We start from the raw sequence: 27,237 nt of genomic DNA, 5'->3' as shown, positions 1-27,237 counted from the left end.
CTAGAGTAAAATTTTTACATTTGAGTCAACAGCTGAAGATCTGTAACAGGTATATCACTCTTAAAGAGTTATGACAACACTGGTGATATTTGGCTGAGATCCTGGCTTGCTATTATGCCTCTTCACAAAGGAGACAGGAACAAAAGCAATGGAAGTCACTTTATTACAGGCTGCACTGGTGCCCAATAACCTTGATGTGGTGAGTGGGCTGTGCCTCTGAGGCTCCGGAAATTGGGACAACCTCCTTCCAAGCTTAAATGCACATTTAACCATACTTTGGCCAACTCCAGGGCTTAGTAACCTGAAGTAACATCAAGCTGCTTAGATTTAAGGAGAGTGGATTTGGAAGCAGAGGAAGACAAGGCTATGCGTAGAAGACACAGGGGTGCTGCCAATCAGCAAGCACTGCTAGATAATCTGTTCATTCCTACCCGCTCTGTCCCTGTGCCTGAGAAAGGGAAATGAGCTGGAAAGCAAAGCATTTTCATCAGTTTCCCTTATGTCCCATTGTGTCATAAATAAAACAACTTCCCATTTAATTAAATTATTCCAAAATCAATTTGTGTGTGTGTGTGTGTGTGTGTGTGTGTGTGTGTGTGTGTGTCTGTGTGTCTGTGTGTTTTGAATTCAGGATCTCTTGCTTAGCTAGTGCTCTACCACTTGAGCCACATCTCTATTTCTCTTTGCTGGTTAATTGGAGCTAAGAGGCTCACAGACTCTCATAGAATCCTGTCCAGGCTGGATTCAAACTATGATCCTCAAATCGCAGCCTCCTGAGTAGCTAGGATTACAGTTTATGAGCTACCAGCTCCACTAATTATATTTTAAAAATAAATTTCAAAAAGGAAAATTACCAAGTCAACCTAAAGAAACATTTCTAAAGCTCTTTACATTGTCAAAGGACTTTTTAAAAAGCCTGTGTGAATTTACACTCACATCCTAGATCTGATGTGCCTATTATTCTATACACCCATTAATAATTAAGCATTTTAACTTTGTAACATTTTGTTGACATCGCTGTCCAGAGTAAAGACCATTTTTTAAAGTAGCCTCCTCTGTAGCTGGGTGTGTCTCTGTGGCCCCTCCCTGCCCATCTACTGGTAGAAGTGAAAATGCTGTGTGATAGTTTCTGTAAACTTCCCAGAGAGGCAGTACTTGAGAATTCTGACTCCTCCTTGTCCAATTTCCATTCCACATTCTAATGCCTAGTTCTTCAGTGATAGCTTGGGCCACAAAGATGAAGGCCATACCACAAAAATGGCACAGAAATGGCAAGCAAGGTAATGACCTGAATGATTATAAACTGGTATCACTATGTGTGGTTAAAAAAAATGCAATCTTGTTCACATTACTATTCTTTGGAGTACCCACTACTTATTGATGCTTTTAATCTTAATAAATAGATCTCAATTTATTGGTTATATTTTCTCATTTTCTTCCCCAATTTTTCTCACCAAAATTAAAAGTCTTGCTGGGTTTAGAGGCTCATACTTGTAATCCCAGCTATGCAGAAAGGCACAGAGGATCATGTTTCAAACTATCTTGGGAAAAGGTTAGGAAGACTCCATTTCACTCAGTAAAATAGGCATGGAAGTATATATCTGTGCTTTCAGCTACACGGGATGCTACAGATAGGAAGACTGCTGTTACAGAATGGCACTGGACAAAAAATTGAGACCTTGTCAGAAAAATAATTAAAGAAGGTCTGGAGGCATGGATCAACTGGTAGAATGTCTGCTTAGCAAGGGAAAGGTCCTGAGTCCAAATTCCAAAACTCCTCTGAGTTCAAACCACCAAAAATATCTTTTAAAAAGTTTTATGAGCCCGGCGCCAATGGCTCATGACTGTAATCCTAACTTCTCAGGAGGCTGAGATCTGAGGATCACAGCTCAAAGCCAGCCCAGGCAAGAAAGTCCATGAGACTCTTATCTCCAATAAACCACTAGAAAACTGGAAGTGGCGCTGTGGCTAAAGCGATAGAGCGCTCACCTTGAGCTGAAGAGCGCAGGGACAGCCCAGAGTTCAAGGCCTACGACCAACCAAAAAAAAAAAAAAGTTTTATGTGTGTGTGTGGGGGGCGGTAGTTGTGGAGGGGGGAGGAAAGAGATGGTAAGGGGAAAACAAAGGAGGAGGCAACAATGCTCAATAGGACAAGTACTCATTACGTTGCTCATATAACTGTAACTGCTCTATACAACATTTTTACAATAAAAAAATGTACAAAATTTTCAAAAAAAAGTTTTACATATTTGAGAGTAGGGGCTTATTAGTTGTTCTGTCCTCTTCCCATATCCAAGCCAGTAATAAGTGCCTTTTAAAAAAATCACATATTTAATATCAAAGAGTTTGAATTCAAGTACAAAAATTAGACACATGATTCAACATAAAAACAGTAACACTTATTTAAACAATGTAGTGACTATCAAAAAACATGAAACATAACTATAAAAACCTTAAATATATTAATAAGTGCCTTTTAAATAGTGAGGGCTCAATGAAGTATTTGGGAGGAAATTTACCTCTTTTCTTTTTAAACTGGATAGGCTTTCCCTAACATTTTAGATAGTGTTTTTCTTTCTTTCCTTTTTTTATTTTGAAGGATATCCAAACATTTCAACATATTTTCAAAAAAGTAAATGACTCAAAGAAGTCTGAGTGGTACTGTCATATTATTCATGGAACTACCACACTGGTCTTCACATTGGTGCAAAACGATTACTTTCTCTTCAGTTTACTGATCGACTGAATTCTTTCTCAATCTTTTGTCAACAATATTCTTCTGACTGTTTTCCCAGCCTCCATGTTTGGCCAATCTCTAATCTTCCTTGGGTCACTATGGTAACTGCTGCTGGAGAATCTTGCTAATGAAGCCCCAGCTCCTTGGCTGTGTACTCTATCCTCAGTACTAAGACCTTTGGTAATAAGAGGCCCCCATCATTTTTCTGCTTTAACAGTCATTTGACTATACAATGTAGTATTTACTATCTTTGACCTCTCTAGAATATAAACTTCCCAAGGACAGAAATTGTTTATTCTGTTATCAATATATCCCAATACTAACCTAGACCACAGCCGATAATGGTTGGACAAATGAGTAAATACTTCTCAGTGTGTATTAATGGGGTTTCCCTACAGCCCTCCTCCATTTTTTGCAATACTGAGGTTTTAATATAGGACCGTGCCCCGTGTCTCATGTTTGTAATCTCAGATACTCAGGAGGCATGAATGGGATGGTTGTTGTTTGAGACCAGCCAGAACAAACAGTTAATGGGATCTTATCTCAATCAATAAGCCTGGTAAGGTGTGAGCCTAAGTTCCCAGTTATAGGGAAGGCATAGGTAGAAGGATCAGCCTGAGGCCAGCCTCAGGCAAAATTGTGAGACCCTATCCAAAATATAACTAAAGCAATTAGGCTTGGGAGGGGCATGGCTAAATGGTAGACTAGTTGCTTAACAAGCAAGAGGTCCTAAGTTCAAATCCAGTATTGCCAAGTTGTTTTTATAGAATGTAACATTATAAATTCAGAGAAAATAATTTTTTCTCTCGGTCATAGTGATAGCTTTTCCCAAATATTTGTTCCTAATTTAGCTAAAAGCATGAAACAATATAAATTATGCCTTGGCAGGTTACTGTGCTGCCTGCAACAGAATATAAAGGATTTAAAGAACTATCTTTATTTTTAATTCTAATTCCTGTAAAATTCAGAATGGATTTGTTAAATAGTTACACTGCTTTGCATTCAGCAGACACTATTGAAATGAACGTAGAAGAAAGATTTAACTCAAGTTCTACTTGGTCATATAATTTGCTTGTGAAATTCTCCAAGATCAGATAACTAAGTAAGGATCAGAAGCAGATTGCCATTTACGAGACTTCTGATTACAATCCAATTACATGGACAAGGTAATGAGTACATTTCTTATCAAGCATTGTTGCCTCCTCCTTTGTTTCCCCTTCCCATCCCTTCCCATCTCACCTCCCCCCCCCCCAGTAATTAACTCCTATGTGGACAGATAACACATTGAATATTAATCAGTATAATCAGAAATAGAGCCAAATTCAGGGGTAGGCACTTCACTAATTCAGAAGGCCTAAGCATACTTACCAGCACAATACCTATTTATATGACTAATATCCATAAATGATCATATAAGATTTACATGCATTTCCTCACCCTGCTTACTGAATAAGAAAGCAAACTGTGAAACAAGCTTAAGAAAATAGTTAAAGAATTAAGATCTAATCATATTTCAAAGCTCACCCTCAGAGAAGGTCTCTGAAGCAAAGGCCACAGAAACTGAAATTCATTTTCTACTTGGGCAGAAATACAAACTTTGAGAATAGAGAAAGGGAAAAAAAAACTTTACTTTGCTCTAGGGAAGAAGCAGCTATTCTCTGATGTGCAAAAAAGAATTTATCATCAAAGACCAAATGTAAATGGGGCCAATTAATTTTAAGAATCCTATCTATTCTAATATTTTTATAAATCTTTGTTACACTTTGCACCAAAGTCTAATGTTGAATATCTGGAGACATTCAACAAATGTGACAAATGTCAGGAGAATGACTACTCTATTTAAGCAATTTTAGCATGCATAATATACATTTTAAGTAATACAAAATGTTATATTATTGCAATTTACACATGGTGACATGTTCTGTGATATAGTATTTTTAGCAAGGAGAGGATTTACCTTCAATTTTGGCTTCAAACAGAGTGACCTTGTTTAGTGAGCAACTGGCATTAATTATTGGTCAAGTAATAAATAATCAAATCAACTTTGAATCTAGTAGATAGATGCCCCAGTTTGTCATACACATAAACTCCATAAACATTATAATTTTGCTCTACAAATGTTCTTTGCTTGCTAAATTGTATAAAAAAGGAAATTTAATGAATAATTGTTTTGAGATAATACAATTAAAATAAGTTGCTAGGTTTGGTTTGTAGACAGTTTAAAATAATATTCTGACTTTAATATTGAAGAAAGAACTATATTCCAGACTGAATTGTATGGAGCTAAGAAGAAATTCTGATATATGCAACAACCTCCTGAACAATGCCAACAGTTCAGCAAAAAAGAGTAAGCTAAAATGCTTCTGCACAGCAAAGGGAACACTCACTATAATAAAGATAGTGAGAGAAAATCTTTGCTAGGTATACACTAGCAAAGTATAGCTATCAAACTTAGTATAATTTGATAACCACACTATACCAAGAGTTCAAAAATAAAGCCTTAAAACACCTAACAACTCAATTAACATGAGTAAATGAATTGAACAGACAATCTGTGAAAGAAGAAGTACAAATGGTCAACAAATACATGAAGAAATGCTCAACATCCTTGGCCATAAAGGAAATGCAAATCAAATGACATTGAGATTTTAATCTCACTTCAGTTAGAATGGTCAACACGAACAATATAAGAAGTGCTAGGGAGGATGCAGAGGAGTAACAGCTCTCACACATTGTGAGTAGAAATGTAAATGAGCTTAACCACAACGGAAAGCAATATGAAGGTTCTTCAGAAAACTGAAAATAAATCTACTACATAATCAGGCAATATCATTCCTGTGCATATATCTGGAAGAATGCAGGTGAGGATACAATAGAGGTGCTGCCCTAGTCACAATAGCCAAGTCATGAAATGAGCCTAGATGCCCCTCTACACATAAATGTGTAATGAATGCATATAATGAATATATGGACATATATACATATAAACACATACATATATACACACCTATATGTATGCATGCATGTATATTCATTATATATTAGCATTATTCAGCCATAAAGAAGAATGATGGCATTTGCAGAAAAATTAATAGAACTAGAGATTATCAAGGTTAAGAAGGACAAAAGTCACATCTTTTCTCGTACATGAAGAATTTAGATATATATGCATGTGTATGTATATGTGTGTGTGCATAATTATGCATGTATGTATATGTATATACACACAAGTGTGCACTTGTGGCAATTTTCAGGTGGTTGGGGGGAAAGGGAAGGAGAAAGAGAAAAAGAGAATATATGGTTTCTGAATATGAAGATGGTGTAAAGAAATCCACTGACAGCTACTGAATAATCGGAGGCAGCAAAAAGGGAACAGTAGAGGAGGTGAAGGAATTAATCTGATCAAATATATGCATGTGAAATGTCACAGGGAAACCCCTTTGTAAAATTAATATACACTAATAAAAGAAGTTCTTAAAAGATGAAAGGATAGGCACTAAGAGGCCATTCTTGACATTCTGTCATTAGCTGTTTCTGATGTGAAATAACCTAGAGCTTATTATACTCTCCAAGTTCATCTCCATTAAGACATAATTACTATGCCAGTTTGTTTAAAAATAGTATTAGCAATGAGTATGACAGCCATACAGACACACCTGATTCCCCATTTAGTGTACCAACATAAAATGTATTCAATTGATGTTGTGGCTGTGTAGTTGAATATCCCATCACCCCACTCAGACTCTCAAAGCCACTCCAACTATCTTTTTCATCAGCGTAAGTTGCTTTGATTGACTATGCCAACAAGCATTTCCAGGTGGAAAGCAGTAGACCGTGGTGGTTAAGAGCACAAGGGCATAGGGCTTTGAAGTTCAACCTGGTGGTGTAACCACAGGCAAATTATTTAACTTTGCTGGGCATTATTTTATAATGTGCAGATAAAGAGGACAATAACAATTAAACAGGACTTAGGTTTTAGTTATGTATGAGAGGTGGAAGTTGAAGATGGCAAGGAATCAGAGAGTGGTGAGTCAGCACTGGAATGAGGACGAAGTCCAGGAAAAAGAAAAGGCAAGGCAAGAGTGATCAAAAGGAGAAGCTGACAGACTAAGATCTGGGAGGAAAACTACCTGAGTAAGGGTAACTCTACGTCATGGCTGCATTTTCTTTTCTTTTTTTTTTGTTTTGTTTTTTGGGTTCGGTCGTGGGGCCTGAACTCTGGGCCTGGGCGCTGTCCCTCAGCTCTTCAGCTCAAGGCTAGCACTCTACCACTTGAGCCACAGTGCCACTTCTGGCTTTTTTCTTTTTGCTTATGTGGTGCTGGGGAATCGAACCCAGGGCCTTAGGCATGCAAGGCAAGCGCTCTACCACTGAGCCACCTTCCCAGCCCCATCATGGCTGCATTTTCATGGAGACAGTGGAAGTAAGATATAAGTTACTTTATTACAAATGAGCCTACAAAACTGTAGACAAGTCTTATAATCAATTACAGTGCCTCTTGTATATCCTTTTGTTATTTACTAAGGTAAATAATGCTTCACTGAACATGGTTGTGCTGGTGGCATTAGTGCAGTCTGGTTTGTGGTCATTTGGGTAAATGTCTAGGAGTGGGATTGCTGGGTCTTAGGGAAGCTCTATGATTAGCCTTTTGAGGAACCTCCATATTAATTTTCCAGAGTAGCTGAACAAGTTTACATTCCCACCCACATACTTGCCAGCATCTGTCATTGTTAGTATTCTTGATAATGGCCATTCTAACTTGGGTGAGGTGGAATCTCAATGTTGTTTTCATTTGCATTTCTTTGATGGCCAGAGATACTGAGCATGTCTTCTTTGGACAAGTCTCTCTTTAAGTCTTTAGCCCACTTATTGATTGGGCTGTTATTTCTTGAGGATTTGTTTTTTTGGGGGGTTCAATTTTTGAGCTCAAGTAAATTTTAGATATGAGGCAGAACCTACTAGGCCTTTAACTGAAAGGCCAGTCACCTCGGGAGCCAAGGACGCTGGACTCTGGTTGCTTGGCCACTCCTCCCTAGAGGGCTCGGTGGTAAGTCGGGACACAGCTTCCATCCTATAAGCCCCCCTTCACTTACTAATTTTTTCTCTCCTATGCCTTTAATGGGGTGCTGTGTGTTACTCCCGAGCCGTGAAACCCCTCTGTAATGCCTCCTGCACTCCCTGGAAAGCCAGAGCACCTAAATTTTTTATGCTGTTCTCAGATTTAGACAATTTTTGCCTCTGCAATGGTAAATGGTCAGAAGTCTGTTTACTTTCCGGCTCTCTTTGCTCTCCGCTAATCATGTCCAACTTTCTCTATCCCTTTCTCTTTTCTACAACTTTTTGGCTTGTACCCTGAAGCATGCAATGCAGGCTGGGGCCCGGGAAACCCTCCCTCCTTCCCCGCTTTAGGTTCCCTCTCAAAGTCTAGCCAGTCTAGGCTTGATGTATTTGTTCAGGCTTTCTTTGCATTTTTTCAGAAATTCGCCATCTTGAGTCTGCCATCTTGGCCACGTGGTGGGTTAAGGGTTTGGCCCCATCTGACCCTTACCCTTCCACTAAGCTTACTACTCTCCTCCATCCATCTATTCTAATGTGCCTTGCTAACAAGTTGCTCTTTTCACAGGCCCTGGTAATTGAGGCCCAACCATCTGATGTGCTTTGTTAGCAAAGAGTCTAAACATTATTGTCAAAAATTTTAGGTTTTGAGTTATGCCTTTTTTGTTTTGTGTTGTATATTCTAATACTGACTATGTGATTCTAAAATATTGGGCATAACTGTGCTAAGATTTTCATCACATCTAATGAGTTTTGTCATTGCAGAATATTTGTTGGTCAATTCTTGATAAGGACCAGGTAAGCCCTACTTACTCTATTTGATCTCCTTGTTGCTTTAATTGGAGATAATAAAGGGTTTTCGTGGCAAAGATTGCAGCTTAAAGCCAGCCCAGGCTGAAAAATCCCTAAGACTCCATCTTCCAGCAAGGCTGGAAGCATGGCTCAAAACTCTTATCTCTAATTAACTAGCAAACACTGGAACTATAACTCAAAGTTGTAGAGCGCTAGCCTTGAGCAGAAGTGCTCAGGGACAGTGCCCAGGCTTTGAGTTCAAACCTCCATGAATACTAACTGGGACAAGCCATCCCAGCAATGAGCACCTAGACTCAGCCAGTCTGGGGAACAAGGGAACATGGAGAGGAGTAAGAAGAGATGATGTCATATCAGCCACTTTGTGCCTACCCTTTCAAAATTAACCAGAGCTGGGAGGTCAATAGAAGTAAGAAGCCTGCCCATCTAATTTCCATACCTGTCTACCTTTTAACTGCACAGGAATTTACATTCTTGCCTTTGTTACCTGACTTCTCCTCTACCTAGTCACTAGCTGTCAGAAGTAGCTAGGGCCGTTTCTACCAACATTTTCAGCCCCAAGTCCTTCCTCTTGCCATTTATTTGCTCTCTAGTATTTATTTTCCAGCCCCTCAATGCCTCATGAAACTTTCTCCAGACTTTATCCAAGAGACTTGCCTCCTCCAAACTTCATCTAAGGACTCATGCCTACCAAGGGACAGCTGCTGCTTGCTTCCTTCTCTGGGAGGGGACCACATTCCAGCCTTTTACGTAACCCTGATGTCAATGCCCCTTGTCAGCAGGAAGTAGCCAGAGAGAATCTGCACCCTATTTCATGATTATGAAAAGGCTGGAATGTAAGGTCTGCTCCTGGATAGCTAGCAGACTCCACCCTCCTCTCAGCAATGCCTCCACCCAGTACCTGCATTACCTAGACAACTGGCACACCTGGAAGAGGTCACATCTGCATCCGCTGAGGTAACATCTGGATTAGATGTGGCCACACCTTTCCCCACCTCTACCCTAGATAAGGCCTAGCCCAGGGCCAGATGCCCTCTTTCCCAGGTCTGTCCCAGCTGTGTGAAGTGCCAACATGGCTTGGTGCCAGCCAGAAGGATGAATAAACCTACCCCTTAACTGAATACCATGTGTGTGGTATGGTTCTTACTCGGCTACCTCTTTTTAAAAACCTAACAAACCCAGATGCCCCTCAGTAGATGAATTGATCAAGAAAATGTGGTAGATATACACAATGGAATTCTGTGCTTCCATGCCCCATTCATAAGGAAAGACATATATTAAGTGAAGCAAGCCAGACCCGAAAAAACAGGCTGCATGGTTTTGCTCATTTGTAATAACTAGAATGTGTCCATAAATCTACAAGTTAGTCCAATGGATAGTAAAGGACAAATAATGACACTTGGACATGATTAAACGGCACTCTAAGCATTGCTCAGTGAGAACATAGATATTCTTAGGAGAGGATCACAATGGCTCAATAGCTATGTGTATATGACCATATGAAGTGATGTTTCTCAAAATAAACTCTAAGAAATGGAAACAAAAGCTTTTCTATTCAACTATTTTCAGTTATTTCTTTTTACTTTCTTTTTTCCCCTTTGTTTTATTTCCCTGTTGACACTGTTTTTGAGTTCTATATCCTTTGTCTTTTATATAAGCTTATCAAATTTGGGGAAGGGAAAGGGAATCACAGAAATGGGGTGACAAATGTGAACTAGTTCAACAGTGATACTAAACACTATGTTAGAAATCAACTTTACAACTTGGGGGGTAGGGGCATCAGGAGGAGAAAAAGAGAAAATGAGGGAGGGGGTAACATTGTTCAAAAAGAAATGTACTCATTACCTCATTTGTGTACCTATAACTCCTCTGTACACCACCTTTACAATAAAATTTTAAATTAAAAAAGAAAAGAACTACTAGTCCCAGCTTCTTCACCAGGAAAGGAATTCTCTTCCTGATACATTCCTAAGACTGGGATGCTCTGCTTCTTCAACAACAACAATCATTTTTATTTGCAAATGTTTAAATTATGCAATAATCAGTACATACACAAGAACATCATAAAGTATCCTTCCTAAAATAACAATTTAATGTCTGTCATTCAACTGAACTTATGTGGGCTTCCTCCTCACCTTCACTTCATCTTCTGGCCTAAGAATCACTAGCTTGGATTTTATTTATTGTCTTGCTTAAAAAGGAACACACAGGTATAGTCATTTCTAACATATTAATTTACTATTTTTAGCTGTTTTCAAATATCATTTTCTGAATTTTCCATACTGTATTTTTTAACAGAGCATTGCTTTTAATATTCATTCATGATCTTTGAACTAAAACTGTTTTTCCTTCATTTTTACTCCTCTAGCATCCAGGTGTGAATATATCAAAATAATTCATTTTGTATGTGAGCATATGGACTTTTACAAGGTTTTCTTGTATGAACCATGCTGCTACAAAAACATTCTAATATATGTCTTCTGATATACATTTCTGAGCTTCTAAGATACACATTAAGGAGCTTGATTCATAAGTGAAATGGGTGACTTTATAGGATGCATGAATTATTTTCCAAAGTAACACCCTGGGTTCACATTGTAGTATATAGTTCTTTTGGTCCACACCTTCAACTATAATAGCATTGTCAGACTTTCTATTTTTAATAGCAGCATTGATAAAATGGTATTTCATTATGTTTGTCCTTTTAAATGGTACAATCACGTGATTTTTAGTATATTCACAGAATTGTACAGCTACTACTACAACTACATTAGAGAGGAGGCATATCTCAGGAACACCTGATGTCACCAATGTCACGTTTTCTACTCCTCCCTCTACTCTTTTTTTTTTTTTGCCAGTCCTGGGGCTTGAACTCAGGGCACTGTCCTTGAACTTCTTCTGCTCAAGGTTAGCACTCTACCACTTGAGCCACAGCTCCACTTCCAGCCTTTTCTCAGTAGTTTATTGGAGATGAGAGTCTCACAGACTTTCCTGCCCCAGCTGACTGTGAACCATGATCCTCAGACCTCATCCTCCTGAGTAGCTAGGATTACAGGTGTAAGCCACCCAGCTTCCCCTCTACTCTTTATGTGTCTGCAGATATCAAACAATCATTTCCTGAATAAGCTGACTGAATCCTGCATTTGCTCTATTAAAAAAAATAAATGTCCTTCCTTTCCTTAGTGGGCTTTTATCTCTCTAGAGTCATTTAAACATCATCTCCAGACTGGGGCTGGGAACATGGCTCAAGTGGTTGAGTGCCTCCCTAGCAACTATCAGGTCAAACCTTTTCTCAAGAAAAGTTTTTGAAGGAAGTGGATTATAGTCCTGTTTTCCTCTCCAAAGTCATGATGTAACTGCTGTTCTGGAGGCTCAGTGTGCCTTACTGGACGGCAGTACCAGCTGAACCAAGCAAAGAGGCTGAGGAGAATAGAAGTAGCCTTTACTAGACTGTAGGAGGTAGCACCTTGGATCCTAGGCAGGAATTAAACATTTAGTACCTAAAGAGCTGAGGTTGCAAATGCAGTGTGAAACATGGGAAGCAGGGTTCCTAAACAAGGGTAGTTCTTGGCATAAAAATAGCAGAGTGTGCTATTTTCAGTCTTGGAAGAAGAATCAAAGGCAAGGACTGGAAGAGATCAGGGTTTCCAATAAAGCAGGCTAAGGATTAGGGCCCAATTTAAGTGCGAGTATGGATTATGTTGGGAATTGGGACCAGGCACCCAGGCAACAGCCTGTGGAACAAGGCCATATGGTAACAACTAAACAAGGAAGGTGCTGACTGTGGCCACAAGGCACCTCTGGAGCTGGTTCAATCCAGGCCCAGTAGCTGCTGAACGTGCAAGCCCCATTCACACACTCGTGGATGCAGCCCACATAAGAAACCAGCCTGAGCCCAATGAGCTCCAACAATTGGGTCTGTCCTGGGAAGTCCCAGGATCCCCTATACCTCCTAACCTCTTTTAACCTCTTCTAGCCCTCAAAAACTTGGAGAATCCTTTGACAGAAGCAGTCAGAGCTAGGACCTATATTTTCTAACTGTATTGGCTCAGGTTACTCAGGCATCACAGCATTATCACAGGATAAGAGGAAAAGCCTGCTACTGAGCCTGCAAATGCAACCTCCAGGTCATACTGCTGACTTCTTCAAACTGCTCAGTTATTTCTTTAGACTCTGGCAGTATCACAGGTAAGGACTCTACCTTAGTCTTTCAGCCTCCCTGAGGATACACCTGACACATATAACAATGAACTGGCCTTCTGTTTCCTTTCAGACCAAAAGCAGCAGTGCAGGCTGTCCTATCTGTAATCCAATCCGATTTATTCTGATCCCATTTGCAATGGGGGTGTGGTCTTAATTTTCATAACATTTTAATGGGGATTTGTTTAAGTTTAATGGCAGGTTGATTTATTATAGCATTAGTGTAAATATTCTACATGAGCAAGATGGAAGAACCAATGAAAGAATGGCACAGGAGACTGAAAAATAAGAAACCATCATTTTGAGAAATAACTTTGTAAAGCTCACATTTGTTCTCAGAAATTTTTACAAATTAGCTTTAAAAATATTTTTCCAAACAAGATTAGAATAAAGACAGTAGAAGAGATGATGACAGAATCCGGAAGCAGAATTATGGCTCAGGTTGTAGAGATGACACCAGAATAAAAGGAGAAAATTTTGATTTCAGCTTCTAAAGCGACTGTGTCAGAATCACCCAGTTTGGTGCTCCCCCCCAAAATCAGAGAAAGCTCCTTTAGTGCTTCTGATAACCAGTCAGGCTGGAAAGCCAGTGTTCTACTACCTGTGGATACAACTGAGGGAACTTTCCTAAATAAAAGCATAAGGACAATAATTAATATCAAATACATTATTTTTGCTAATCATTTTAGCCATATTATCTCATTTTTAGTATTCTTTTCACAGTGCACAACTAGTTGAGATTGTTCTAAATAAATGAATATTTTCAACTGATAATCCCAAAGAGTTTCTATAGTAACACACAACAAAGAAAATACTCATCAAGATCCAAATAATTAAGTCTGCTCAGTAAGCTTAAACTGGTTTAGTTTTAATAGTTTAAGATGAAGTAAAAGCAAACAGTTCAGCTACAAAGAGTCAGATAATATTACTATAAGAATATTATGTGGTTTTCCCCAAACTTACACAAATAGGATGGAATATGTTTTTTAATTGTGAAGCAATTAAAATACAAAAATATGGTTTTCTCAGAGTCAACCCCCTCTTGACATGCAATTCTTTATCTAATTCAAGTCATGCAACTAGGTGTTAGAATTAAATTCTCTGAGCTAAATACAAAAATAGAAAGTCATTTTGGGATTTGATCCTCATTCATTTTCAACAAAATATCCAAATTCATTTCCAATTCACACAAGGACTGCAACAGCTTCACCTAAATCAGTTTTCTACAAGTTAAACATCCTTCCTACACTCAGATGTGATTGTGGAACTACTTTGATCTCTATTCCCAAATTTATTGCTCCATGTAATCCATGACAAAATATAATGTGATTTACTGTATCTCTATATGACAGCCCAGCAGCTGACAGAACTTAATAATTTAGCATAAGAAAAAAAAGCTCCTGGCACCAAAATATACAGATCATAAATGGGAGTTCTTTAGTATCCGTTTACAATGAAGCCTACACAAGCTGATCAGAAGAACTTCAAAACAATTATTTCTTTTTTTGTGCCTTTAATGAAGGAGATTTTTATTTCTTAAGCATGTTTTGTAGCTGCAAGCAAGTAATTCTGGAACATTTTGCTTTTGTGTTCTCATTAAAACAATGTGGGACTGCTGACATATGATGTTCCTTTCTGAAAGAAACTACTTCTTTCCATTTAATTTCAAGTAAGTGAATAAATATATGAAAACCCAGGAAATTGAGTAAAGCACATTCACATTATGTTCTGATACACAGAAAGCATAGATTAGATAGTTGGGTCCTGTGTATATAGTTATCAGAAATCAGAGGAATGAAGCTCTGAGTTGCTAGCTGAAGTTCCTCTGAAATTGCCTTTCCCTCAGTTTGAGTCTGCACCCATGGCAGGAAAGTCAGAACAGATGGCCCTTAGATCTATTGCTAAGATTGTTAAGAACGTTGAGACTGTTTTGGGGATTTTAACAGTTTTCTTTTAACCAAGAAGAGTAATTTAATGTCTGTAGTTGATATAAAATACCCAAAATTAGCCAGGCGCCAGTGGCTCACGCCTGTAATCCTAGCTACTCAGGAGGCTGAGATCTGAGGATCATGGTTCAAAGCCAGCCTGGGCAGGGCAGGAAAGTCCGTGAGACTCTTACCTCCAATAAACCACCAGAAAACCAGAAGTGTCACTGTGGTTCAAGTGGTAGAGTGCTCACCTTGAGCTGAAAAGCTGAAGGACAGCATCAAGGCCCAGAGTTCAAGCCCCACAACTGACAAAAACAAAACAAAACACAACCCCTCCACCCCAAACAAAATTATCAGAAGGAGCTAATTCCAATTTAATTCTAGAGAACACACAATTACAAAGAAAAATTAGCCTTTTTTTTTTTTTGGTCAGTCATGGGGCTTAAACTCTAGGCCTGGGTGCTGTCCCACAGCTCTTCAGCTCAAGGTTAAAGCTCTACCACTGAGCCACAGCGCCACTTCTGGTTTTCTGGTTTTTTATTGGAGGTATGAGTCTCACAGACTTTCTTGCCTGGGTTGGCTTTGAACCACGATCCTCAGACCTTCTGAGTAGCTAGGATTACAGGCACCTGGCTTGACCTGTTTGTAAATTAGGAGCAAGAATGAAAATTGAATGAGTTTCCAGTAGAGATGACTCTACCGCCCAGGCCAGCTTGTTTCCTGAAAGGAAGGTTAGCTGTTAGACAACCTGACATGCTTTGTGAAGAGATGTAAATCATCCATTTACTTCCATACAAAGCTGATTTTTAAGCCTCAAGTGAAAGATTTTATTGCAAATGGATAAATTCGCTATGTACTTCAGAACAGTGGCTACCAAACCTACCTTGCACCAAAATTTGCCATGCCCAGAGGTTTCTATTGAGCAGGTCTATGGTGAGGATCTGTTTCTTTTTTAATAACCACCCAAGTGTTTCGACTTGGAACAGGTTTGGAAACTGTTCTTAAAAATCATTGAACTTCTCTTGCACTTATAAATGTTTTAACGTGGTTCAGTGTTGATAGTAGTAATGAATATTCATGACTTACTCACTTTCTGTGTTTTGTAATCAAATAAGCAGAAAGAAAGATACTTCTACCTTCTCCACATGAAATTTCGACCCCAGGTGACTCTTTATTTGCCTCCCCAGTTCTTGCACAAACTTGTGCTTTATCTCACATAGATTCTCTTTCTTGCCCTTGAGGCAACAGGTGGCAAACTCAACTAAATCTGATTTGCAAATATTTTAAAACACAGAAACATTTTTGTATATTCCTCATTCTCATTTAGTCCACGATCTGTGGAAACTGAATCTATAATTGAAATAGGTCTCTACCCTCTAGAAGTTTGTTAATATATTCCTGAGTTCTATATATTCTATTGTTCTACAGAAAAAAATAGCATTTGTTTTTTCCTAGAAAAGTTCTGCTGGGCAGTATCACCTTTGGCTGTTGGACAATAATCCTTGCTATCTTCACTACCTTTGGCTTATTCTTTTGGTTTAGCCAATGTCTTACAGTTCTCTGAGTGCTTTTGCCATTTGCTTTTTCATTCAAGATTGGTGTTCTAACACTTGAGCTATAGCTCCACTTACGGCATTTTGGTGGTTAGTTGGAGATAAAGTGTCTCATGGATTTTTCTGTCTGAGATGGCTTCAAACTGTGATTCTCAGAACTCAACCTCCTAAGTGACTAGGTTTATAGGTGTGAGCCACTGGCACCTGGATCAAATATACTTTTGATATAAAAATTTGTAACATAGTCTCTTTTTAAAGATATTTTAATGAAACATTCTTCTCTAGGTTAGTGTACTTGGAGGAAAGGCTGGTGAGCTAGGGGGCTTCCACAACAGTCAAGCTTCTCTTCCATGAAATAGCATGCCAGTACTAATTTGTATATAACCCCTCTATGCCTTGTAGGTAGAAATTCAGTGGTATTAGAAGCCCTCTGTGGGTTAGTTAAAAATACTTAGCCCCACAGACTAACACATAGTTAAACCTAGGTTCTGAAGGCACCCTAAACAATCCTATTTTATCCTATTATTAAATTTCATTCAGATTTTCATACAACCTTGCTTACATTTTAAACCAGCCTCATAGTAAGCTTAATACCTGTCATTTGCTACTAGCATTCACCTGTTATACCATATTCTCAGATGAGAACTTAGAAATATTCTAAGACATTTTACTGCCTCAACTCCTGGTATCTTAATCCTTTTTTAATAGCCACAGGCCTTCAGAATATTTAAATACTCTAAGTAAAAATAAAATACATGAACAAAATAATTTGCTTATCAAAGAGGCAAGAACCAAATGTTTAAATTTTCTTGATGGCCATGGGCATAATATAAATTCTTTAAAACAAAAAGCTGGTTTATTTTATTACGATAATATAGTAGTTAATTCTCCAGAGTTTCTCTTTAATTTGATGTGAGATTAAGAGAAAGTATTTTTTATGCATAATTTCCTAAATAGAGTGAGTGCCTCTATCCTGACTTTTTGAAATGAAGTTTGTGTCTGCCCACAGGTCCTTATGAATATCTACTAACTAGAAAACATTTCGCCTAACAGCTTAGACAAGCAGCTCCCAATGCCAGAGCAGGAGCTAGGAATGTAAACTGGCACCAATCCCTTGACTTTTCCAGACTCGCCTCATTACTAGTTACATCTAGTCTTTTATCTGTCTCCACTCAACTCTGACTTTAGGGCCAACAATTCAGTGTTGGGGCCAAATCAAGGAGTCTCAGGGCCAAGGAATCTGGATTTTATCCTAGACTCAGTGGGCTATGTTAAAGGTTTGTACGTGGGGAGTAAAATGAATAGAAGAGTACAGTTGGTAAAATGACTACCAGGACTTGGGAAATAAGTCAGAAAAGCAGAGCAGGTAATGGCAATATCAAGAGAGAACTGGAGTCAGTAGGGCTTTGCTTAAAAAGTCCTAGTGCAATTATAATCTAGAGCAGACAATGGAAGTTAAATGGGGCTATAGTTTTCTGACTCTTTTTGAAAGGGAAAGCCCCAATTTTGGGCAGAGCCAAAACAAACCCTAAAGGCAATATCTGTATTTTCAAATCTTCACACACTTTCTACTATCTGTCTCTAACAATTATATTGGCATCTACCCAGATTTCATTTTCCTGTAGTAATTCTTTTTTTTTTTTTTTTTTGGGTCCGGTCGTGGGGCCTGAACTCTGGGCCTGGGCGCTGTCCCTCAGCTCTTCAGCTCAAGGCTAGCGCTCTACCCCTTGAGCCACAGCGCCACTTCCGACTCTTTTTTTTATGTGGTACTGAGGAATCGAACCCAGGGCCTCAGGCATGCAAGGCAAGCACTCTACCACTGAGCCACCTTCCTAGCCCCATCCTGTAGTAATTTTAGTTATGGTATCTTTTGCAGAGTAATACTGGAACAAATACAAGAAAATGTACTGAGGGATCTGGATAACTACGAATGAATCATCTGTATATGTCAGGAACAGGATAAGTGTCTACCTCTGAGCAATCTCTCATGAGTTCTCCTACCTCTCCTACAAACTCCACACTCTTTAAGTTGATGTAAAACTGACTTATCTAACAGCTTATAGTTTGTATAATAGTAGTGCAAACATCACCATTATCTGATTTATAATTTTTTCCCTAAAGGAAATAATATACCATTAGCCATCAGTCAGTCCCCTTTCTCCTGACACCCCAGCTCCTAGAAACTTTTATTTCTGCCTCTACAGACTTGTCTATTCAGAATATTTTATACAACGTGGGTCATATAACATATGGCCTTTTCCATTTAGCTTTTCATAATATTTTCAATGTTTTCCCATGCTGCAGTACATATCAGTAATGTGTACAGATATTATAGATATTTTATTTATGAACACATGAGCATAGCATTGCTTCTACTTTTTAAACTATTATGAATGAGATTACTGTGAACATGAATGTATATGTTTTATGTAAATGTGTTTCTCACTATTTGGTATAAATCTATGGGTGAGATTACTGTGTTCTATGGAAAATCTAATGTTTAACATTCTGAGATACTGCCCAGTTGTTTTCCTAAGTGGCTGCACTATTTTACATTCCCATTATCAAAATATAAGGGTTTAAAATTTCCTCATCTTTTTTCCAACACTTGCCATGATTTGACTTTATCATAGCCATCATAATTATGATTGTTGCTTTGATTTGCATTTCCATAATGATTAAGGATACTGAAGCATCTTGTAATGTGCTTCTTGGCCATCAATGCAGACATACTTATGGAGAAATATCTCTTATGAGACAAAGATGTCTTATGGAGAAATAGCTATTCAAATCCATTGTTTATATAAAAATTTGGCTTTCTTTTCATTGCTGAGTGGAAAATTTTTTTATGAGTACATTTCTTTTTTTATTGTGAAAATACTGTACAGAGGGGTTACAATTACATGGGCAAGATAATGAGTACATTCTTATCAAGCATTGTAGCCTCCTCCTTTGTTTCCCCTTCCCATCCCTTCCCATCTCCCCAACCTTTCCACCTAATCCTCCCCTCCCCCCACCCCACCAAAGTTGTAAAGTTCGTTTTTTTGACATAATGACTTGTACATCTCATTGTTGCAATGGGTCCACCTGTATCCCTATTTAAACGATTTGTTTTTTCCCTTCCCCTCCACAAATTATACCAACATCAAATACAGTGAAAGCAGGGGTTATACCGTGGGGGAGGGACATACAAAGCAACAAAGAAATAATCTTATAAATAAATTAGAAACAATTGCATGAAAGAAAAAAACATTTGAATACATATCTTAGGGTTTATTTCCCTAACATCACTTATCTGACCTTTTCTGCTTGACTCAGACATATACTAGTAATTGCAAATAAGGGAAACCATGGGATCTATGTTTCTTTGGGCCTGGCTTACTTCACTTAATATAATTTTTTCCCAAGCCTTTCCATTTCCTAACGAATGGGGCAATGTCATTCTTTCTGATGGAGGCATAGAATTCCATTGTGTATATAAACCACATTTTCTTGATCCATTCATCTACTGAGGGGCATCTGGGTTGGTTCCACATCTTAGTTATGGTAAATAATGCTGCAAAAAACATAGTTGTGCTGGTAGCTTTAGTGTGGTCTTGTTTGTGATCATTTGGGTAAATGCCCAAAAGTGGGATTGCAGGGTCATAGGGGAACTCTATGTGGAGTCTTTTGAGGAACCTCCATACTACTTTCCAAAGTGGTTGAACAAGCTTACACTCCCACCAACAATGCACTAAGGTTCCCTTCTGTCCACATCCCCTCCAGCATCTGTTATTAGATTTCTTGATTATAGCCATTCTAACTGGGGTGAGGTGGTATCTCAATGTTATTTTGATTTGCATTTCTTTTATGGCTAGAGAGGGTGAGCATTTCTTCATGTGTCTATTGGCCATCCTTCTTTCCTCTTCAGAGAAGTTTCTCTTTAAGTCATTAGCCCACTTATTTATTGGGCAGTTGTTTCTTTGAAGATTTGTTGTTGGGGGATTTAATTTTTTGAGTTCCAGTATATTTTAGATATGAGACCCTTGTCCGTTGTATGGCTAGTGAAGATCTTCTTCCAATCCGTGGGCTTTCTATTGATCTTGCTAGCTATGTCCTTTGCCATGCAGAAGCTCTGCAATTTCATGCAATCCCATTTGTCCAACCTTTCTTTGACTCTTTGTGTTTCTGGGTCTCTATTAAGAAAATTTGGCCATATGCCAAGGAGACCTAGGGTTTCTCCTATTTCATCCTGTAATGTTTTCAGAGTGTCTGCTTTGACTCCGAGGGTCTTTGATCCATTTGGAGTTGATTCTGGTGCAGGGTGATATATAAGGATCTAGCTTTAGTTTTCTACAAGTAGTTAACCAATTTTGCCAGCACCATTTACTGAAGAGGCTGTCTTTCTTCCATTCTATTTTTTTTTTTTTGCTCCCTTATCGAAGATTAGATGGCTATAGGTCTGTAGGTTCATTTCTGGGTTTTCAATTCTATTCCATTGGTCCTGAGGTCTGTTCTTGTGCCAGTACCAAGCTGTTTTGATTACTATGGCTTTGTACTAGAGTTTGAAATTTGGTATTGATAGTCCTCCAGCACTGTTCTTTCTGTTGAGGATAGTTTTTGCTATTCAGGGTCTTTTATTGTTCCATATGAATATTTGTATTGTGAGTGGCAAATTTTGAAAAATGTATCAGACAGACAACTTTCAATGTCTTCTATTCTGTGAGTTATCTTTATTTTTCTGGATGATACTGTATTAGTTGAAGCAAAAAGTTTTATTAGTTGAAGCAAAAAGTTTTAAATTTTGATAAAGCCCACTGCTGGGGCTTGAACTCAGGATCTAGGTACTGTCCCTTAGCTTGTTTTGCTCAAACTGGCACTCTACCACTTGAGCCTCAGACTGACTTCCAGCTTTTTGTCTCATGGACTTTCTTGCCTGTTCTGGCTTCAAATTGTGATCCTCAGATCTCAGCCTCCTGAGTAGCTAGGATTACAGGTGAAAGTAACTTATGTCTGTTATTGCTTTTACAAGTATTACACTAAGAAATCATAGCTTTTTTCAACATGAGGATTTATTGACATGTCTGCTTTTAAGAAATTCGTAATTTTTATTTTATATATATTTTTGTAAACATACTGTCCAGAAGGGTTGCCATAATTTTAATTTTTACATTTATGTCTGGTAGGATATTATTGACAAATTCATTTTTTATTTATCTTGGAATTTTAAATATTTATCCATCATTTTCTTTAAGGATTGAAAATTTCATTCCATTGTCTTCTGACTTTCATGGTTTCTAATGAGAAATTGGTTTTGAATCTTTTCCTTATTTCTTAATATTTTCCTTTTTTTCTTTTTCTCCTTATTTCTTACTTCTTAGCTCTTTGAACACATTTAAATTAGATTATTTAAAGTCTTGTCCATTAAAACTAGCAACTGTGCTTCAGGGAGAGTTTCTATTTATTTATTCCCCCTTCCTTTAGGCCACACTGGTTTTTTTGTTTCCTTTTTTGTATGTATTGTAATTATTTTGCTGAAAAGCAGATACTGTATTATAATTAGGTAACTTTGAAAATTAGGTTGTCTTCCTTCTTCAGAGTTTTTTGTTGCTGTTGGATAGTTTTGATGTGTTACTGTTTAACACTGTCATGGTTGGTCACTGAGGTATCTGGTTGGCTAATCAGTAGTCAGCTAATGATTGGGGTGCTAGACACTTGTCAATGTACTGAACATCCAAGAGTCAACTTATGCTTTTTGTTTGTAGTAGACAGTATTGTTCAAAGTTGGCTATATCAGTGTATATTCCTTTTACATGCTCTTCACTCTATATGGTATCAATATTCCTTCATTAAAGGGTAGAGCCAAGAAGTTTTCATTGCTTGAATCTAGGTAGAATTCGTAATATTTAACATAAGGAATAGCAGGAATGACACTGCTTGATTTCTAAGGCTGATATAAATTCCATTTCTAGTCCAGGTCATGGGCCTTGAGAGTACTAAACCAACAAAGGAGACATCCAGCCACCCCAGAGCAGAGACCATATAGAGATAATACTCTTAGCTGCTTGCATCTTCCTTGTTTAACACAGTGAATGTAATTTTTTATTAAATATATTTCTGATGTCATTGTTTTTAAAAATCCCTTCATTTTAATTTCTAGTTTCAAGCAGTTATATTCTGGGTTAAATGAATGAAATTACTGGTTCTTTGCAAATTACTTAAAATACTGAGAGGTCGGGGCTGGGAAAGTGGCTCAGTGGTAGAGCGCTTGTCTTGCATGCTTGAGGCCCTGGGTTCGATTCCCCAGAACCACATAAGCAAAAAGAAAAAAGCCGGAAGTGGTGCTGTGGCTCAGGTGGTAGAATGCTAGCCTTGAGCTGAAGAGCTGAGGGACAGCGCCCAGGCCCAAAGTTCAGGCCCACTACCAGGCACCCCCCCCCCACAAAAAAAATACTGAGAGGTCAACAGAGATGAAAACTGAGGACTGAGCACTGCATTCAAATTAGAGATCACCAGTTGGTTGGATCAATGCTTAAGTACTAAAGTGGCTAAAATCTTCATGGCCTTGGAAAAAGAAGACATCATGAAATAGCAAGAGGGTATTTAGTAGATAGTCCTTTCCCAGACTGGTTATAAGGACAGAGAAAAGATATCAAGGTTGAAGGGGAGATTGAACCACAGTCAAGCACTAAATGGAAGTTGAATGCCCATTTCCATTCCCCAGAAAATTTTCAAGCTCTTTGCAAGTAGGTGGGCTATGTGTCTAGTTCTGGCTAATGGGATGTTGGTAGAATATGTGTAACCTCTAGGTTAATGCTCAAAAGATTATGTGTGAGTTCTTCATACTCTCTTTTCTAGTTATTGTTTTTAAATGAATGACCAGAAATGTTCAAGATAATGGAATATCACTTTTGACCAATATTGACCTTATACATTGAGACTATATTAATTAATAAAAACAACCTAGTAGTAATTAACCAGTTTGGGTTTATAAAAGTAGTGTAATAGTTTTACTTAATAATAAAAATTTGTGAGCTAAATGACTGGCCTTATGTTATTGGTGTATAGTCATATAGATCATAAAAAAGCACTTCAAGGATTTTAGTAATTTTAGGTTCTAATGTCATTAACCATGACCTTTGAAAAGAAGAAATAGTAAAGATTCTTGGAGTATTATGTTTCCAAGCCACTAAAATTTGAGAGTAAATTTATTACTATATTAGCAAATATATTAGCAAAATGTGGAATTGGTAGACAAAGAATTCTTTAAAATTAAAATGGTTGCTTCTGTTTGTTTCCACTTTTCCAATGAAATCTGGGTCATTATCTCAGAGTAGAAACAGGAAGGTAATAAAGTAGTTTTGAGAAGAAAAAGCATGAAAGTTTTTAGATAGATAGAAAAATGAAATAAGGCAGTGCTGAGGGTCCATTTGAGCTTTTTGGCCTTGAGTTTCAATGAAATAAGTATTTCTTGTTTTCATGTTCTCCTGTTTAGATACAGCAGTACAATACTTTATTCAGTTCAATCATTGTTGTGTATTTGTCAATGATGAATATGAAGCAGAGGGGCAAAGAAATTGAGAGGAGTTAAAGGGAGTGACTAACCATGAAATATAAGCTGACAAATGAAGACAGGGCAATTAGTATAAAGTGAAGGATTGTAATATTCATGAGTATACATTTCATGTGGCCCAAAAAATCTGTTGGAGTAAGCACATTGAGCTGAACTAGAAAGATGGGAAATTGGAAGGGGCAGAACAGTGGAATAACCAAAATGAAGAATTGAAGATGGTATGGTTATTGTGCCATTGTCAAGGATCCTGGTTCATTCACAAACAGGGGGCCACATAACTGAGAAGCCAGTAAGTTGACATGGTTCTCACTAATGGGTCCATCCATCCAATTTAATGTATGCTATGGACAATTAGGATTTTTGGTAGGCCATACATTGTTTTTTTTCTGTTCCACTATTGTGTATAAGTTACAGAGATAAACGAGAAGTCCTGTGAATAAGATAGCATAGGGAACAGTAACTTTCAAAAGAAAGCCTATTTAAATGAATGGAAAAAATAAGTATTTTCTTATCTTCTATTTAGAGCTTAAAGCTAAGTGAAGAGTATTTTTCTATAGTAACAAAGTGTTTCAATTTTTACTATAACTGAATTTCCTTTCATTACATTAAATTCATTTAAACTTCTGTTAATAAATTTTTTTGTTATGCTGTTTTCCAATCATAATCACATGTATTAAAAGCTGTTGTTCTTGTTTAAAAATTATCATACTTTCCCTTGTTTTTCATTCTCTATTCACTTTAGGATATTTACATATTTAAAATGGGTCTATTTTCCTCATAGATTATTCACACTTAAGAAAGGACTAGGAATGATTTACACCCCATTGCCAAAACAGACCTTAGCAGCATAGAGAAATTCTCTCTACTTCTGTCAAGAGTAGCAGTCACAATCGCACAACAGTCAACTCCACTTATAATTGAAGGCTTTTAATTTTATTGAACTATTTTTGATTCCTGTTATATACTATCTGCAGAAAGAAAATCAACCAGATTAAAATAAGCATTACAATAGGACAACAAAACTTTAGTTTTGTTTAGGGAAAAAAGCCATCTTCCCAGCAAGCATCCCTAATCTCTCCAAGACAATGATAAGACAATCTTGCAGCTTTCAAAAGTCACAATGACTTTCAAGCACTGCTATTTAATTAGGCAGAAATTTCTAAAGATGTCAAAGGAGAATTTAAGAACAGAACTTACCTTCTAAAAATAAATGTATAAGATTGAATTCAGACATTATACAGAATAAAAGATGGTTTTAAAAATTGCTAGGATTCAAAACAAAAGCAAATGCTTTTCTAAAGGTACTCTGGAACAGATGAAGTATTATTAGGGAAGTAAAAGACTACAATGCAAATTAAAATGCAAAGCAAAACTCTAACACATAATGTTAATTCAAATAAGGTAACACCCCAAAGAAATATAGGTCCCATGGTTTCCCTTATTTGCAATATCTAGTATATGTATGAGTCAAGTGGAAAAGGTCAGATAATGTGATGTTAGGAAAATGAACCCTTAGATATGTATTTTAATGTTTTTTTTTCTTTCATGCATGTGTTTCTAACACATTTATAAGATTATTTCTTTGTTGCTTTGTATGTCCCTCCCCCATAGTAACCCCTGCTTTCACTATATTTGATGTCAGTATAACTTGTGGAGGAGATGGGGAAAAACAAGTTGTTTAAGGATACAGGTGGACCTGTTGCAACAATGAGAAGTACAAGTTGTCATGTCCAAAACGAGCTTTACAACGTCGGTGCGGGGGGGGGGGGCAGGAGAGGATTGGGGATTGGGATTGGGATTGGGATTGGGAGGGGAGAGGCTGGGAAGGGATGTGAAGGGTAAACAAAGGAGGAGGCTGAAATGTATGCATTATCCTGCCCATGTAATTGTAACCCCTCTGTACAGTATGTTCACAAATAAAATAAAATTAAATTAAAAAAAAATAAGGTAATATAGGGTAAGCATTCCTCCACCCCCATCCAGGGATGAGCAGCACAGTGCTGGAGGATTTCTAATCATCCTAAAAGGAAACATCAGGGGAAAGGTCCACTGTTTGTCCAGGGACATGGACCACCAATTCTACTAAAAAACACACAATTTATTTAATATTTAGTATTGTCAAATGGATCTAAAAATCAAGTCCAAAGTGATCAAATAAGAGCTGAATGATGCATCAGCTATCAAACACTCAAGACCAATCAAAGTAGGCACAAGAAACCAGGGTGGGGACCTGTGTACATAAAGGTGATGTACAAACTGTTGTGGTGAAACTCAGATCAGTGTCTGGTTGAAAAAGATGGAACAGTGGCAATAGGCATAAACTAGTTTATAAATTCACTTTCATTGAGAAGCAGCAGAAGCTTCTTCAGTCTTTTGCTCATGGCAATCTATCCCAGCTAACAGCTGGCTAGATTAGCTGAGAAATAATTGGGAAATAACTGCAAGCACAGGGTGGGGAAAGGTACAACAGAATTATATTCCTGTGGTTGTTTCTCAGTTCATCTGAGCCTTACTTAGTATCTCCAACCATTTTGAAGCAATAATAAATGCAAAGGCTGCAAGAATTAAGGTAGATGAGAAAGTTGCCCTGACATGTGATAGGTACACAGGGAGGAAGCTCCATTGGGCAACATAGTCAGGTCTATACTCACATGTATTTTTAACAATTGAGCATAAAACAACAAAAATCTGAGTATCTAGATGTATGACACTGAAAAAATAGGAGACTGTTTTATCATCAACAATATCCACTTTCAAAGAAAAGTTATGTGTGAATTTTGTGCTTATTTGTTGGTAGTACTGGAGTTTGAACTAAGTCCTCACACTCTACCACTTGAGATATAAAATACTCTACCACTTGAGATATATTCCAACCCTTTATTTTTGGTTATTTTTCTAACAGGTCTTGAACATTTTCCCCCCAAGGTCAGTTATGGATGGTAGTCCTCCTACTTACATGAATAAGCCACTACATTCAAGTTATTACTTGAATGGGGAGTGAGGCTCACTAACTTTTTCCTCAGGCTACCCTGACTCCCTCCCTCTCTTTCTCTCTCCTCTCTCTCTCTATCTTTCTATCTCATCTCCATCTCCCTGTCTGTCTGTCTCTCTTAGTTTTTTTTTTTAAGACAGGTGCTCCCTGTGTATCCCTGGCTTGTTGGCTACTGGGATTACAGATGTGTACCTCCACACATGGCTCACATCATTTGTATTTTACAACTTCTATACTTAGTCATGAAATCAGGAAATAAAACCCCTCCAACTGTTATTTTTTCAAAGGCGATTAGGTAATACTCAAAAAAAATTTAGATCTAGCGTCAATATTTCAATGAAAAGGCCGAAGTTTTTTTATTATAACTGCACTGTACTGAAGGATCACTTCTTGGAAAAATGATACTCTAG

The 27,237-nt window shown here is 37.7% G+C and overlaps 1 protein-coding gene across 11 annotated transcripts in view; it reads right to left on the bottom strand.

Annotated features, from left to right (window-relative positions):
• Positions 1-27,237, bottom strand: part of Cep112 (centrosomal protein 112) — a 350,152-nt gene that overhangs the window by 94,466 nt on the left and 228,449 nt on the right. The gene's annotated exons all lie outside the window — the stretch shown is intronic.

The sequence above is a fragment of the Dipodomys merriami genome, unplaced genomic scaffold (genome assembly GCF_024711535.1).
Source record: "Dipodomys merriami isolate MVZ:Mamm:240054 unplaced genomic scaffold, mDipMer1.0.p SCAF_42, whole genome shotgun sequence".
NCBI lineage: Eukaryota > Metazoa > Chordata > Mammalia > Rodentia > Heteromyidae > Dipodomys > Dipodomys merriami.
Note: the sequence above shows the minus strand (reverse complement) of the source record. Positions and strands in the feature narration are given on the sequence as shown.